We start from the raw sequence: 16,980 nt of genomic DNA, 5'->3' as shown, positions 1-16,980 counted from the left end.
AACTTATTTATAGTTGAGAGGCATCGCTTCTTTCTGGGGTTTTGATTCCATGTGGAATTTTCTAGCATGTCATATTTGATTGTGTGTGAGATTAACAGAGCACCGATGAAAAGCATGCACTTTGAAATCAGACAGACCTGGGTTTGAGTTGTGACCTCATTATTTATTAGCTCTGAAATTTGGGGCATTTTTTTTTCAATCTTTCCCCCTCAGTTTCTTTATCTGCAAATGAGGACAATGAGTGTAAGGGCTTCAAAGTGTTAGGATTAAGTAAAGTTATTAATGTAGACCTATTAACAGTTACTGGCACATAATAAGAAATTCAATAAACTTCAGTCATACTTGTTCGTACTCATATTTGTATTCCTATGCCTTAAATTAAAAATAGAGAAGGTAAAATACAGAGTAATGAAAACAATTAAATAACTTGAAAGTAATTCAATAACTTAAAAATAGAGATTGCAGGAGGAGAAGGTTAAAGAAGTACACATTTAATTCCCATATTGGAGAAAGACAACTAAAAGGAGATCATCAGTCAATGAAGACACTTATCTTTTTCAATTTCAAACAATAGTATAATATACTCACACATTCATTTAAATTGAATTAATAAGTGAAGTCTAGGACACTCATTATTCACTAAGTCTTCTGAGGCTGATGCTCTACCTATACCCACCCCGCTCTCCAGGCTTTACCTTTCTAACGTACTTAGATGAGGATAGTGCCAGTATCTGCAAATCTACATCAGTACCATAACCACCTGCAGGGCATGACGCAAGTGTCTGAGAGAATTACACTGTCTGGAAGAGCCAACAAGAAAGTGGCAATTATCAGGTAGGATAACTGAGGTCACTTCTATGCTGGTTCCCAGAGTTCCCAGCAGGATAAACTTCCAGTTCTTTATAGAGGTAACTTGCTTGAAAACCAATCCCTTCTTGGGTGCTTTCCTTTCCTTATCTTCCTTCCCCACTTCCTGACAGTGTTTCCTGGGATCACCTCTCAAATTATTTGAAGTTGAATCCTTGTATCAGGGTCAGAGACACAAAGACTATATTTTTCATCATTGTATTATTCAGAACTGAACATAGTTCCTGGGACATAAAAAGTACTCAGCAGATATTTGTGGGATTAATCCATAAATTTTCAAAAGTTAGTGCTCCTTGAAGAGATCATATTCATTTTAGTATACTCAGGTCCTGGCAGAATGCCTGGCATAAAGTAGGCACCCAATTAATGTTTTGGAATATATGAGTGCATAAAGTTGCCAGTGTTGTTTAAAAAAGAAACACTCTATCTGACTACTAATAAAGAATACATTAATACTGATTAAGGCAACAGTGGGAATTGAATAAAACTTAAATCCAATGCAACATTACACAAATTATTAATAACAAAGTTGAACTGTTTAGCTACTAAAAAACCATATTCATATTCATATTCATTGACTGGACTAGCATTAAGTTGAAGTAGAAACTTTTGCTTGAGAATCTTTTGAATTACTAATATTTTTTTCAAAAATGTATACAGAAGTATGCCACCTTACTTGCAAACTCTATTCACAAGTCTATAGCCTAAAGTGACCAAATTGAATAATAAAAGGAGAAGAAAAGGGCATTAATTGATTGATGGAACAAATATCTACTGAATGTCTACTAGGTGTCAGTCAATCCCCTACATCCATGGCTTTCTAATTTTTGGCTGCAACCTACAACAGGAAATATATTTTACCTCAAGACATACACACAAACATATAATGTATGAATACACAGATATGCTCAAAACTAGAAAAAAAGCTTCAGCATACAATATGTATGTTTACCACATCTTACTCACTCTGAAAAACCTTCTTTTATTCTATCCTATTTTATTAAGAAACACTTCACGATTCTCATTAATCTGATTTTACTACTCAGTAAAAGGTTACAACTGACATTTTGAAAAACACTAGATTCTAAAGAAAAAATGATGAGCTAAACAGACACCATGTTTCTTTGAAGTATCTTAGATAAACTTAAATAATTTTTTGAAGTGTAAAAATTACCATTGTAATTGCTGCAAAGTAAAGGTGCATGGAATGAAGAAGGGTGTATGCCAGGAACATCTGCACTGGTACTGGGGAAGGGGAGGGAGAACAGCAGGGGAGGTCTCCTCAGGAAGTGATGACCGAGCTGAGATTTGAGGAAGGGTTGGAGTAAAACTTGAGGGGGTTTATTTAGACAGAATATCAGAGGTCTTTGTGAGAGGATGGATATGGAGGGTGAGGGAGAAGGAGATATTAAGAACAACTGCTAGATTCAGGGTTTGCCCAACTGGATGGACAATGGTGGTATTTGCTGAAAAGAGAAGACTAAAGATGACCAGACTTTGGCAAAGATGGGGCGGTAAGATCACGAATGTGTTATTACACATGCTGCTTTTGAAGTATCCAAGAGCTAAAAGCCAAGACGGCAATTGAATATGGGGATCTGGATTTCAGAGGCAAAGTCTAGGACTTAAACAGCAATTTACATGTCATCTAGGTATGGAAAAGTTTAGGAAAAAGAGCAAAAAATGTTAACAGAGTTTGACAATATTATATTCATTTATTTGGTATTTACACTCTACATGATTTCATAGGGGAATTTCAAGGGGCTTTCCAATAAATTATGTGCAGAAAATTGGTCAAGTGAAGAAGTATATTCATGTTATAAAAAGTTTAAAAAGACGAGTTGTGCTATTAAACCTGAGTAAAAGATTAGCTATCAATGATGATGATGATGATGATTGACCACAACAAAAATATTAGTCAATACTATATGTCTGGCAAAATATTAGGTTCTTTATATGTATTACTCTAATTAATTTTTAAAAATCATATGAGATAGACATTCCAGTTTTCCAGATGAGGAAACTAAGAAATACATACATAAAACATTTAGCCAAGGTCACAAATCTGAAAAAGAACAAATTAAGGATACTTAAAATGAGTAGGTCTGTTTCATTTTAGAGACTAAATTCTTTCTTCACTACTATATTGTACTGTTTCTGAGTATAACATTGTATAGCCAAATGCTTTCCTCAAAAGAAATATTCTTTTTTAAGTTATCAAAGCATATCAGAAATAGAGACACAGATGTAGAGAACAAACCTATGGACACCAAGGGGGAAAGCGGAGGTGTTGGTGGTGGTCGTGTGATGAATTGGGAGATTGGGATTGACATGTATACACTAATATGTATAAAATAGATAACTAATAAGAACCTGCTGTATAAATAAATAAAATATGTAAATGCAAAAAAAAAAAGAAATAAAGCACTCTTAGAAAAAGAAAAAAAAAATAAACCATTATCAATCACACGAGTAATTACTCTTTAAGTTTTCTCACCTAAAAAAGCATGTATTTCTAAATATATACACACCAGTTAAAAACTATGTTGCTAATAAAAGCCTTTAATAGCAATAGAATAATAATAAACATAACAAAATTTCTTATGTATAATTTTTCTGTTTATTCACTCATTCATTCATCAGTATTTATTAAGCACTTGTATTAGGAACTGTTCTTGAGTGCTATATGCTAGACAGTCCATGCATAATAGAAATGGGCATTCAGAATAAATTAAAGTTTCCTGGACCTTGTTGTGAATTATGAAAAAAATAGTAAGACCTTCTTTTCATATTGGTTCCCTTTTCCTCCAGATATCCCTATGCCACAGATAAAACAGTGTTCAAGTGATTTGGAAGGCAAATAAAGAGATAAGCACATGGGAATTCATTTTTCAATTGGCAACTCCAGTATACCTATTTTTAAAATATAAAAGTAAAGTAATTCAAAGGTTTGGAATACAGTATAGAGCAATCATATTAAGATATGATAAGATATCTGACTTACAGGCTAAACTGGACAAATATATGCAATACTTTCAAAATGTACTAACTGCAATTTTCAAGAACAGAGATTTACCTTTGGAAGGCAAAACTAAAAAAAACTGAAAAGGTTGTAAACTATAATTTAGGCTCATGAAAGCTATCTCTTGTCTATCAAGTGCTCCAAGTGTTTTTCAATGTGCAATCAATAATGATATTAACCTACCATAGGAGCTTTGGTTAAACATGTAAGAGAGATGAATAGACACACATGATTAGAGTGTGAAATACATGAAATTGGAATCACGTGTGTTTGTTTGGAAGCTATTTGTGTGCAAAGAAAGAAAGGTCTGTGAGTATGACTGGGGGAGGGGTACAATTTCTACCCTTCCCTCAGCCATCACCCCACTTCTTTACTCCCCTTTACAGAAACATTCTGAAATAGATCACTTTCCTGGTCCACTCCAATCAGACTCTGCCTCTGTAGTAGGCTGAATAATAGCCACCCAAAGGTACCGGGTGAAACCTGTAGAAGGTACCTTATAAGGAAAAAGGGTCTTTGCAGATGTGATAAAAATAAGGATCCTGAGGTGCAGAGATTATACTGGATTAACTGGGGAGGGGGGATCTAAATCCAATCACATTTCCTTATCAGTGAGGAGAAGGGGGGATTTCATACACACAGAAGAGAAAGCAGTGCAGAGACAGAGGCAGATGGGAGTGGTGCCACCACAAGCAAATGAACAGCAGCAGCTACCAGAAGAAGCAATTTAGAGATCCAGAGCCAGCGTGGCCTTTTAACACCTTAGTCTAGTGAGGCCAATGTTGAACTTCTGGCTCCAAAACTCCAAAAGAATACATTTCTGTTATTTTAAGCCATCCAGTTTGTGTTGATTTATTATAGTAACCATAGAAACAAATACAGCTCCGTTCCAAAAAACAAATCTGCAGCAGTTAAATTCACAAATGACCTCCTAAATCCAACAGTCAATGTACTCAAGTTCCCCGCACTATGTGTGTGACACAGTTGATCACTCCCTGCTTTTTATTCTTTGGTTGGTGCAATGGTCAGTTTTATATGTTAACTTGGCTAGGATATAGTCCCAGTTATTCAATCAAACACTAATATAGGTTTTTTTTTTTTTTTTTTTTTGAAGATGTGATTAAAGTCTAAAATAAGCTGACATTAAATGAGGAAGATTATCCAGATCATCTGAGTGGGCCTGGTTCAATAAGTTGAAAGGCCTTACAATGAAAACTGAGGCTTTTCAGAAGAAGAAAAGAAAGGAGGAGGAGGAGGAAGACAATGAGGATGAGGACAAGGGTGAAAACGAGTCGGAGGGGAATGAGGACAGGGAGAAAGGAGACATAATTCCAGCTGCGGACTGCATCTTCAGCACCAGCCGGCCCTTCCGGACAGCCTGCCGTGCGGATTTCAGACTTGCCAAGCCAGCTCCCACACCATGTAAGCCAGTTCCTTGCAATAAATATCATAATATATATTTCCTACTGGTTCTATTTCTTGGGTTCAGCTCTAATTGTTACACTTGATTTCAAAGGTTATCACACTCTCCTGGTTTCACTCCTATTTCACCGGCTGCTTCTTTTAGCCTCCTTTGCTCTTTCCTCATCTTTCTTACTGCTGACTGTTTGGAAGCCCAGGGCTCAGTGTTCGGATCTCTTTTCTCTATTTCACTCACTCAGTAAATGATTTTAAATATTATCTATGTGCTGATCCCTTGTGTTTATTTTACTCTAAGGCCTGGACCTCTCCCCTAAACCCTAGTCTTAAACACCCATCTCACATCTCCTCCTCAGGTTTCTAATAGGCATTTTAACATAACATTTCTAAATCTGAATTTCTCATTTTCTCCATGAAACTTACTCCTCCTGTAGTCTTCCCTTCCCAGTAGATAGCACCAATCTTTCCTATTGCTCAGACCAGAACTTTGAAATCATACTTGACATCTCCCTTTCTTTCACATGCATGCCCAATATATTAACAAATAAAGTGGACTCTACCTTTGAAAATATCCCAAATAGGTCCTCTCTCTCTTGACTTGCTCCAAAATACCATAATGTTTTGCCTGTATTATTTCATTAAGCTCCTAAATGGTCTCTTTTCTTCTGTCCTTGTTACCATGTGCATACACACAAACACAGACACAGACACAGACACACACACACACACTATCCTCAATAGATAAGCTAGCAATCTAAAATATTCTAAAATAGAAATCAAATCACATCACTTCTCTGTTCCAAACCCTGTGGTAGCTTTATGATTCAGAATAAAAGCCAAAGTTCTTTCAATGGCTTATCAGACTTCACATGGGTCAACTCCCGCTACTATTTTTCTCCCTTCCTTGGATCCAACCACACTAGTCTTTTCAATTTCCTTGAACAAAAAGGGGAAGCTTCTGCCTCAGGATTTTTTAAATTTGTTCATCCTTTGCTCTATGTGTTCTTGCCCTGTGCCCACATGGCTTGCTCCATTACCTCCATCCCAGTCATCTGCTCAAATATCACTTCATTAGTGACACCATTCACGTTAACCCCAGTCAAAATCACTATCTCTTTCCTGTATCTATACTCTATCCCTTGTCCCTTCTTTATTTTCCTCCCCAGCACTGACCAGCATTTGATGTACAGTATATATTTTACATGTTTATTTAGTTTCTGTCTCCTACCACTAGAATATAAGTTCCTTAAGGTCAGGCATCTTTGTTTTGTTCACTGCCATATTTTGGGGGGGTTTAATACAGTGCTTGGCACATAGTAAGTATTTAATAAATACTTCATGAGTAAATGAATGACTAAATGTACTTCTGCTTATGACTGGGTAGATCCATAAACCAATGTGAACAAATATAAGAACATTTAACAGGACAATCACAAAATCTTTATCAGGCGCAGTCATTTTCTATCTTATTTTTGTAACGTTGCTTATTGGCTTGATTGCCCCCCAGATTACTTCGGTGGAAATTATTTTGTGTGCTAACTTTTTTCAGTAATGTATCTGTCAGGATGTAATTATTACCTATTCGATCTGTTTTTAATTTGCTTGAAGTTAAAAGTTCAAGGATGGAAGAGGATTTTTTTTAGAAAAAGAAAGGACATAGGGCTTAGAAAAATAATACAACACATGGTTTTAGTTAGAGATTCAAGACAAAAAAATCAGGAGCTACTCTAGGTGTGTCAGAATTAACTTAATTGAACCTCCCTTATTCTATAAAGTTTATTTTTACTGATTTGTATAGAATGTGCCTCAATTAGACTTGGCAGTATATAGCTGTTTGAGAGCAGGATGTAGAGGCAACTGTCCATAGCCAGATGAATGCTGCCACGCTTCACTGCTGGGAAACAACAGTACAGCAGGGACTTAGTGACTCCAGTGTTAACTGAATGACTATTTTACCTCACAAAATGTTTTGACTTGGAGGCACAATAATGTAAGTGTATTAGAAGAACATGCCGTGTGCCTGGGGAGGAGGGATGGTTAAGAGTACTCGAAGGGTTTTCACTGATTATACTCGGGAGTGCAGAAGCCCTGATTTACCTCGCATGGCTGAATAGTGTGACACCTTGTTGCTTAAAAATTGCTTATGTTTAAACTACACTCCAGAGCTAAAGGGCCATGCAGATGTCCCATTATTGAATAGCATATGGACATTTCCAGGGCTGTTAAAAATGATCACACCTACCATCTGCTTTTACTGGGGCTCACTGTATATATACAGTTCTAAGAGAGAAGTATATGCCTTTCATTGTAGCTCAGGAGACCTATTTGTAGAAGGAAAAGGAAGCAGGGAAGGCACTTGTGAACTTGCAGGAGAAACTTTATGTTTCAATAATGGTCTCTTTCTTAACAATGTGGCAGTTGTGAATCTCAGAGAGGATAAAAATATTTTAAGATGAAGACCATCATTTTAAAAATTTGTAACTTAAGTCTTTAGAGATCCAACTAAGTTCAATTTAGTGGTAAGGCTAAAGTGACTGTGGCATTTTCTGCTTGGATTTCAAAACTCGCTAGTTGCTGGCACAAATTTATCTGAGTTCAAAAATTATCCCCAACTTTGTTGTGACTTCAGATGACTACATGGGAAAGGAAAGGGCCTGAAAGAATAGTTGTTCTTTTCAGCAATAACAGGAGTAATGGTTTACCTTCTGTGACTCATTACGTCCTAGGTCTGCTCATAGCCCATATCTTCTTCCATTAACTTACCTTTAATTTTCCCCCCAGCTTTTGAATTGTCTTCAGTGTCAAGCACCACGCTAAGCATATAGCACATCCTCAGTCAGTGCCTGGTGAGTGAAATCATATTTACAGGGCATGGATAGGGTGCAAGATGCAGGGGTATGCGCTGTGGGAAAGGCCACGCTCCTGTTCCTTATAATTTTGTCTCAAAGATAAGGGGAGAAGGACCATAGCTATTCCTCTAGAAATATCCATTACAGCAAGAAAACTATATAAGTTGTGAAATATGTTTCATTCTTATTTTCCTCTAAGTATATAAAATTACTATGTTAATAGTAAATTAAAATTAGATAAAATTAGTATGTTAATTACTAAAGCAAAGAAATTTATGAGCGCCATCTTGTGAAAGGCCCTGTCTCGATCATGTCAGATGGTACTCCAACCTATGAATGAGAATGAAAATTTACAAAGCCCGTCTTGATAAAGGAGAGAATGGACAAATTCCATGGATCTGTCACACTAATAAAAGAAGCATATTCTTTGAAAAGAGAGGAGCAAATAATAGTTTACATTCAATATTTTACGTGCTTTTCAGTCTTAACATCTCTAAATCATCTGAAAATTCAAATTATTTTTATTAGTGTTGAAAAGCCTACCAGAAATTTACCTTAGTTACCACGAAATTATATGTTTGCTGTTTGTTACCTTTTGAGTCTAGTTTTTGGAAATTATAACATGATTAATATTTAATTCAGTGTTCATGGTATACCAAACACTGTGAGGACCACTTAATCTTAAGAAAAACCTACCACAAAGTCCTACTGTTTTCCTCAGTTTATAGATTACAGAGTGTCATGTTAAACAACTTGCCCAAACTAACTTGCTTATTACATGGCAGACCCAAAATTATGACCATGGCCCCCTGACCTTCAAGCCTGGGCTCTTAACCACTGGCCTGATGCTTTCTGACATGAGATAAAATGGGAAACAAGAAAGATGAAACAATTCAGTGCCTTAGAGCTTTCAGCTGCATATGTATAAAGTGTTTAAAAAGTGATTTGTACACTCTTGAATTCTTCTATGGTAAGATGTAAATGAAGTATCTCAGTTTGTGTTCAGAGTGTACAGAACTGTAAAAGCATAATTAGCATATGATTTGAAAATGTTACCATGAGCAGAAATGACTGTAAGGTCAGTTTTACTGACTACTCATCTTGGTTGAATTTCCCTAAAATGATCACATAGTCCACCTTCATCAATACTATAGCATTATAGACGTGAGCATATGCTTATTTTGAAGACACTATCAAAAATCACAGCAATCATGATACCAGAAATACCAAATGTGACAGATTCCTGATGTCTTCTAAGGCCTGGAGCTGCTACTTGCTCTAGTTAAATATCACTGATCTCTCCAGGGCACTAGAGTGCGTCAGGCAAGCCTGGAATCATGGCTAGGCAGAGCAGAAATGATTACTAACGCTTGGCCAACTTTTAACTTGGAATGTTCTAAGTATGAATACTTGGTATTCAAAACCATAGCTAGAAATGAGAATTAGTAACAATCAGTTGCATAAGAACTTTGGTTTCTTTGGATCATACATTTCCCACCTTCATAACCTATCCACTTCCTGTCCTCCAGGTCATTGTAGCCAGTAGAATGAAATTGGGAAGTCAGGTTTTTGTTAATGAAGAGGCAGCAGACTATTGTGTTAGGGGCACTGATGCTAGAATGACATTATCTAGCTCCAATCCCACCTCTGCTGCTTGCTGTGCCTTGGGCAAATTTCTTTATCTCTCAGTACTCCCCTGCACCCCTGTAACAACTCCATACTTTGTCATAAGGATTAAGTAAGTCAATGCATATAAAGCATCTGAAACAGTATCTGACATATGTGAGTGCTAGTATTATTATATTATTACTAATATTACCTTTCTTAGTTGTGAAAAAGATAATATTCAAGGAAGTGTTTTTCAAACGATTTTATTCCTTTAGTAGATCATGAAATTAGTTTAATTTTCTTGGTTTGCATAAAAACTGAAATATAATCATGTAAAATAGAATAAATATACAACATTAGAACTCAATGCACACAGTATAGATAAATATTATTCAATATTTTGTGGAACAAGTACATATATGTATTCTCAGTTGTATCTGAAGTGTATTTCTTAATGTAATTATGGTCCAAAACGTGTGAAAAAACACTGGCTTAGTATTATCATACAGAAAGTATGGCAGCTTTATATCTGTGCAAAAGGGAATGTTAAATTTTTGTTGCAGTTCTAATGTCAAACATTTAATTCATTCATAAATTCAACATTTACTTATAGAACATTTTCTATTGTAGGCACTCCACTATGATCTGGAGGAAAAAAATGACAAGAAAATTTGACATAATCCTTGCCTCAATGGACCTTACAACTTAATGGGAAAACACGCTTTATCAAATAAGTATATACTAACCACCAATTATGAGATACGTTATTCCAACTTCTTACAAATATAAAGAGCTAAACTAAGAAATAAACTAAGGGTCAATTATAAAGGAATAGAAAATAATCTCACCAAAAATTAGGAGTAAGAAACAACACCTAAAGATGCATACAAAGCTGGGAACACCCTATAATGCTCCGTAATTAACTGAAGGAGTTGGGAAAAAGTACAAACGTGGTTTGGGATAGTTTGCTTTTAACTAAATTTCTATTTATCTTATTATTTCTACCATCTAATATTCATCAAATTGCCACTAATCCAGAGAGTCAGAGTCAGTAGCTTGTATAGCATATTTAGTAAATCTTTAGTAAAAATCAATTAATAGCTCTTAAAATTAATATATATATATATTTAATGTAATTTGAATAAAAATCACAGTAGTGTCTTATCAGGAATTAGATATTTTTGCTGGAGGAGTAAAAGGTAATATTATACATTTTTAGTGGAAATGTGGAGTGCTACAGCCTTTAGGCGTGTGATTATCAATATCTACGAAAATTAAAATTATGCATATCTTTGGCTGAGCAATTTCATGTTGGGGAATCTATTCCAATTTATTCCAGTATTAAAGGTAAATGATATTTACTGCAGCATTTTTAAAGTAACCAAGAATTGTAAATAAGGTCATGGCCTACTGATAGGGGAGTGAGTGAACACAATGTGAAAAATTCCTTCCATGACTTTATTATACAGTCATTTCAAAGACTGAATTAGACCTATGCCTGATGACTTAGAGTGGTAAAGAGATTTCCATGAGGAAATTCTGAGTGAGAAAAGCAAGATATTGAAAATATGTATATAGTAAGATACCATTTTGGGTAAGATAAATAATGACCAAAATGTTGTACATATGTATATTTAGGTATGTATAGGTGTGTGTTTGCATATACATGAAAGTATGTGTGTATATGTGGTATATGTACATGGTTATATGAGTATAGAGAAAAATATGGAATGAATAACACTAGGCTATTAATATGTTAAGTGGAAAGGCAAGAATGAGGGGCAGGATGTTGATGGGATGGAAGAAGAAAAAAGGACAAAAAATATCCACAATAAAAACAAGTATTATTTGGTCTTATTTAGGTAAATTTGTATGTCTGTGTGAAAGAGAGGGGGAGGATAAAGAACAGAAAAATGGTTGCATAAAAGGAAACCATAAACGAAAAGACAACCCACAGAATGGGAGAAAATATTTGGAAACAATGTGACCGACAAGGGATTAATCTCCAAATATACAAACAGCTCATGCAGCTCAATATCAAAAAAGAAAAAAACCCAATCAAAAAATGGGCAGAAGATCTAAATAGACATTTCTCCAAAGAAGATGGCCAAAATCACATGAAAAAATGTTCAACATCACTAATTATTAGAGAAATGCAAATCAAAACTACAATGAGGTATCACCTCACACCGGTCAGAGTGGCCATCATCAAAAAGTCTACAAACAATAAATGCTGGAGAAGGTGTAGAGAAAAGGGAACCCTCCTACTCTGTTGGTGGGAATGTAAATTTGTACAGCCACTATGGAGAACAGTATGGAGGTTCCTTAAAAAACTAAAAATAGAGCTACCATATGATCCAGCAATCCCACTACTGGGCATATATCTGGAGAAAACCAGACTTCAAAAAGATACATGCACCCCAACGTTCACTGCAGCACTATTTACAATAGCAAATACGTGGAAGCAACCTAAATGTCCATCAGTAGATTAATGGATAAAGAAGATGTGGTACATATATACAATGGGATATTACTCAGCCATAAAAAGAATGAAATAATGCCATTTGCAGCAACATGGATAGACCTAGAGATTATCGTACTAAGTGAAGTAAGTCAGACAGAAAAAGACAAATATCATACGATATTGCTTATACGCAGAATCTAAAAAAATTATACATATAAACTTATTTACAAAACAGAGACACACTCACAGACTTAGAGAATGAACTTATATTTAAAGGCGGGAAGGGTAGGGGGGAGAGGGATAGATTGGGAGTTTGGGATTGACATATACCCACCGCTATATATAAAATAGATAATCAACATGGACCTACTGTATAGCACAGAGAACTCTACTCAGTACTCTGTAATAACCTATATGGGAAAAGAATCTGAAAAAGAATAGATATATGTATAACTGAATCACTTTGCTATACACCTGAAACTAACACATGTAGATCAACTATACTCCAATAAAAAATAAAATTAAAATAAATAAATAAATATTATAGTTCCCCAAAATGCATGCATAGATGACTGTTAATAAAGTGTTAAAGAAATATAAGAGCAAAGTCAACAATACAAAAAGAAAATAAAATAAATCAGTTGATGTTGATGCCTGTCAGTAAAGATTAAATATGAACATATGTGTTAACTGAAGACTAAGATTTTTCATGTTCTCTAGATACCATAGTTACTATTTTTCTAATTACACCACAGAAGTCTTTGTTACTGGACTAGATTTGTAATGTCACTTTGCCTTGAGGATACCTCTCCCCCATCCCATCTCTCCTTATTACACACTCACACTCACAAACACAAACTCACAAGCAGTCACATGCCATAGAATTGCTCCTGCAAAACCAGACTTTAGTATCAGACCAGAAGGAACTTTGAGAAACTTTAACATGAAATGTATTGTTTAAGAATCTCTATAATATATGTGCACCAACATGTGTGGATACCTGAACTGCAGGAAGCCAAACTGACTATTAAAGAGTGGGCAAAATTAGGTGACTAGTATCCCTTAAAGAATTCTCTCTGTGGAAACCTAAAAATGTCTGGTTTTGCCGTATGTTTCAAAGTATTCCAATAAGTTACTTTATAGAGCAATAGATGTATAAGGTACCAGTTTTTTTGAAATTGCATTGAATCCAGTCACTTAAAAAAAAAAAAAAAGTACAGGCGGAACAGTTAGCCCTATTTTCTTTGCTTCAGCTAACATTTTTCTTCTATAAGTCTATTTGATTGTGTCAGCATGATAATAGAAGCCAAAAAGGTTCATTATGCTCTCATTCAAACCAAATGACTAATAGTTAATCATCTACCTATGGAGCTTCTTTTCTTTGCACAAAATTTACCACAGTTTTGTACAAAACTTTAAAGGATCCTAAATGATCATTTATAACTGACAAATACATACACTGAATTTATCATTTTAAAAATAGATTTACTTAATTTCCTAAAAGGTGTCTTGTTATATTACAGCCTTTTTGGCAAAAGAATGTATGTTGTTTCACACTTAATCAAACAAATACTGTATCTGTCTTGAAAGAAAATTATAGGAAAGAACTTAGATCACTAAGAATGATTCAGTCAAGGAATAGAAAATCAATGTAATATTTTAAGAAAGCAAAACTACTTCTCATTTTAACAAGTCTATTATTCACACAACATGGGGAAAAAATAAAAATTAAGCATAGGAAACATAATTACTAGGAGAAATTCAAGAAAACAAATAAATTTGGGAACCCCGTGTGAAGAGACATCTTTAAACCTTCACGAGAATAAGTCAAAATTTTTACTACAAACACAAACTTTTACTTTGACACAGTTCAATTCTAACAGAATATGTGAAAGGATAGTCTCATTTTTAATGTATGTAATACAAAAATGATGTAGAGAAGGAAGCTCAGAATATGTGGTAACCAACTCTCTTTGGACGGGTGGTGCACTTGAGGCAGTTAGACCCCATTTCTCCTGCAAGATGGTGGCCATCTAAGGGCAATGCTGGTGCTGCACAAGGGGCAGGGTACCACCTGTCTACCACCAACAGCATCGGGAATCCCCCAGGCAATGCATGCATTTAGCACAAGTTCCAAAGTCCTGGTCCCTCTGCAGCTGATACTTGGTATGAATAGCAGTACACCATTTAAAGGTGGCTCAAGTACACAGGAGATCCCTGATTCTAACAATAATTTTGACTACATTTTTATTGTTTTGAAATTTTCTGATGTTTATATCAATACAACTGCTGCATCATCTCAGCAATATTGTACTGGAAACAATGCTAAAATTAAGCCATTGAGTACATTCATGATGCCTGTATCCCTGTCTGCAATATGAGAGGCATTCAATGAAAAGTGTAACATCATTTGAGGATATTGTCAATAAAATATGATGGGAAAAAGTACCAAATCTATATGAAAAATACACTTCTTGACACAAGACATATGTTAAAAATACATTTGGGTAAATTTTATTATGTAGAGACACTTTATCAGGGTTAAGTAACTTTAGTCATGTCATTTAAGTGCAACTATTAGAGACGGTAAAGTTGAGATAGGAGGGGAGAATGTGTCCTCTAATTTATCCATTCATACCTTCAACCATTCACTGAAAACACATTATGAGATTTTATGCCTGTAATTCTGACAGATTGCTATTGATGAAACTAGTGTAATGAAATTTTAACTGGGTTTTGCTCCCGGAATTGGCCATACAATATCAGACCAATTATCATGGACTACAGTGAATATATTCATTTCATTAAATGAATTTTGCCTCTTTTAATACAACAAAAGTATATTGACACATCCATTTAGCTAATATGCTGATATCACATATTTATATGGTAGTGAAATATTTTTAAATGCCATTTGAAGCAAAATAAAAAGAAGCAAATGTCTTTCAGTTAAGTTAAACTCTTAATCTCTTCTTAATTCATTGTAACTTTTCTGAATTCCTCTTTGCCATGAGAAATGCTCTGAAGGCATATTCTCTCCTTTCAGAGGCTATGAAGCAACTGGAAGTTACTGAGTGGCGTTTGAAACCAGCTTTTGAGGTTCTACCTGCCTTGCCTTAGGACAGCACTGTGAAGACTTCCTTCTCTGCAGTTTCCTGCCTGCTTGAAGTGAAGCATCCGGGTTCTTCTCTCACTGTCACCCTGGTGACAATTGCAGTTCATCTCTGAATAAACAGGTAATTCAGGTAAAGTCTGATACTTCCTCCTCCTACACTTCTATTCCAGAGTCTTTTCTCTCATAAATAGAACAGTAAAGATGCAGGAAAAAATGACATATATTTTCCAGCATCTTCGTAAGCCTTATTCAACTTCATGGTGATTTTTTGTTTTTCAATAAGGGGATTGATTACTTGGGTGTCTAAACTACAATACCAGTTCACTTCTTTTTATTCTTCTCTCACTTAGATTATATATAATATAGAGAGAAAAGACCTAATTTTTTTGGCCAAGTATCTAGTGCTGGGTATTTTATTTTATTTTTTTCTTATTTTAGCTTCACAATAATCCTATCACTATTTTGCTCACCTTAAGAGTAAGGAAACTTCTGCTAGAGTTAAGTCTTAGGGAAACGTTGATTTTCTATCATATCAACTTTACTTCATAGAATTTAGTTCTCTATTAATTTCAGAGGAATGAAGAACTTTATCCAAAGAATTATAATTTGGAAAATAATTTGTTTCAGAAGGCAAAGCATAATCTTGTGGGAGGGACTCATCTAAACACTGTATAGAACACTGGTTGGATTAAGATAAATTCCACAACCAATGTACAAAGTCCTTTGTTAAGACAAAACAAAACAAACAGAAACATAAAAAAAAAAAAAAAAAATAGGAAAGTGTTTCCTGATTGAAGGGATCAGAAGGGTTCCACAGAGGAGATGGTCTTTGAGATGGGTTTGAATGATAGATTTTTGTAAGGTGTGTGTATTGGAGGTTGAGGCTGGGGGAAGGGGTTTTCAGGAAACTACCAGGCGAAGTTAATGGCACAAGCACAGACAAGGTGTATGAACTAAAGGAGAGCATGTAGTTCTCAAAAACTGGAAAGTAGATTTAGGCTATAAAAAGGAGGAAGACAAATTTGAAAATAGTACCAAGTTTGGACATGGGAAAAAAATTAGGTCGCCTGGTACTTCTGGGAGATAGTCCCTAGTAGTAGATTTCACTGGCGTATTCTGAGATTTTTGGTTAATCCATCCTCCTGATAGACTACACTGGGTGCTGCAACTCATTCATTATCATCAAGCCAACATTCCAGTAACCTTGACTTACAAGAGATGGCTTCAACTTGTATGGTGCTCAGAGTCTATTTTTATAGTATACTCAAGGCTTTTGCTTATATAATAGTTCTGTTTTGTTTTTCACATCAGTCACAATTTATTGCAGTATTTTATGTAAATTCAAGGGCATATTCACAATAAGCAGGGAAAAAAAGGTTTTTCTTCTGACATATATTGCTATTTGAAGTTCAGATACATCTAGGCATAAATTACAGTTTCACTCCAAAGAAACTACACAGTTTATTGACATCCAGAGACTGTTAAAGTCTTAACACAAAATAATTTAGATAGACTAAAAATCATTTTTCCTGGATTTAGAAAAAAAGTTTAGTCTTTATAGATCCGATTCAGTGTGCAGAATTTTATTTTAGGACAACATAAACTGCGTTGATTACCAATTCTGCAATCTTATTCC

General features: G+C 35.0%; 1 protein-coding gene across 2 annotated transcripts in view; it reads right to left on the bottom strand.

Moving 5' to 3' along the window:
- Positions 1–16,980, bottom strand: part of GRID2 (glutamate ionotropic receptor delta type subunit 2) — a 1,411,147-nt gene that overhangs the window by 438,391 nt on the left and 955,776 nt on the right. The gene's annotated exons all lie outside the window — the stretch shown is intronic.

Source organism: Eschrichtius robustus, chromosome 4 (assembly GCF_028021215.1).
Source record: "Eschrichtius robustus isolate mEscRob2 chromosome 4, mEscRob2.pri, whole genome shotgun sequence".
NCBI lineage: Eukaryota > Metazoa > Chordata > Mammalia > Artiodactyla > Eschrichtiidae > Eschrichtius > Eschrichtius robustus.
This window is presented reverse-complemented; position numbering and strand designations above follow the sequence as displayed.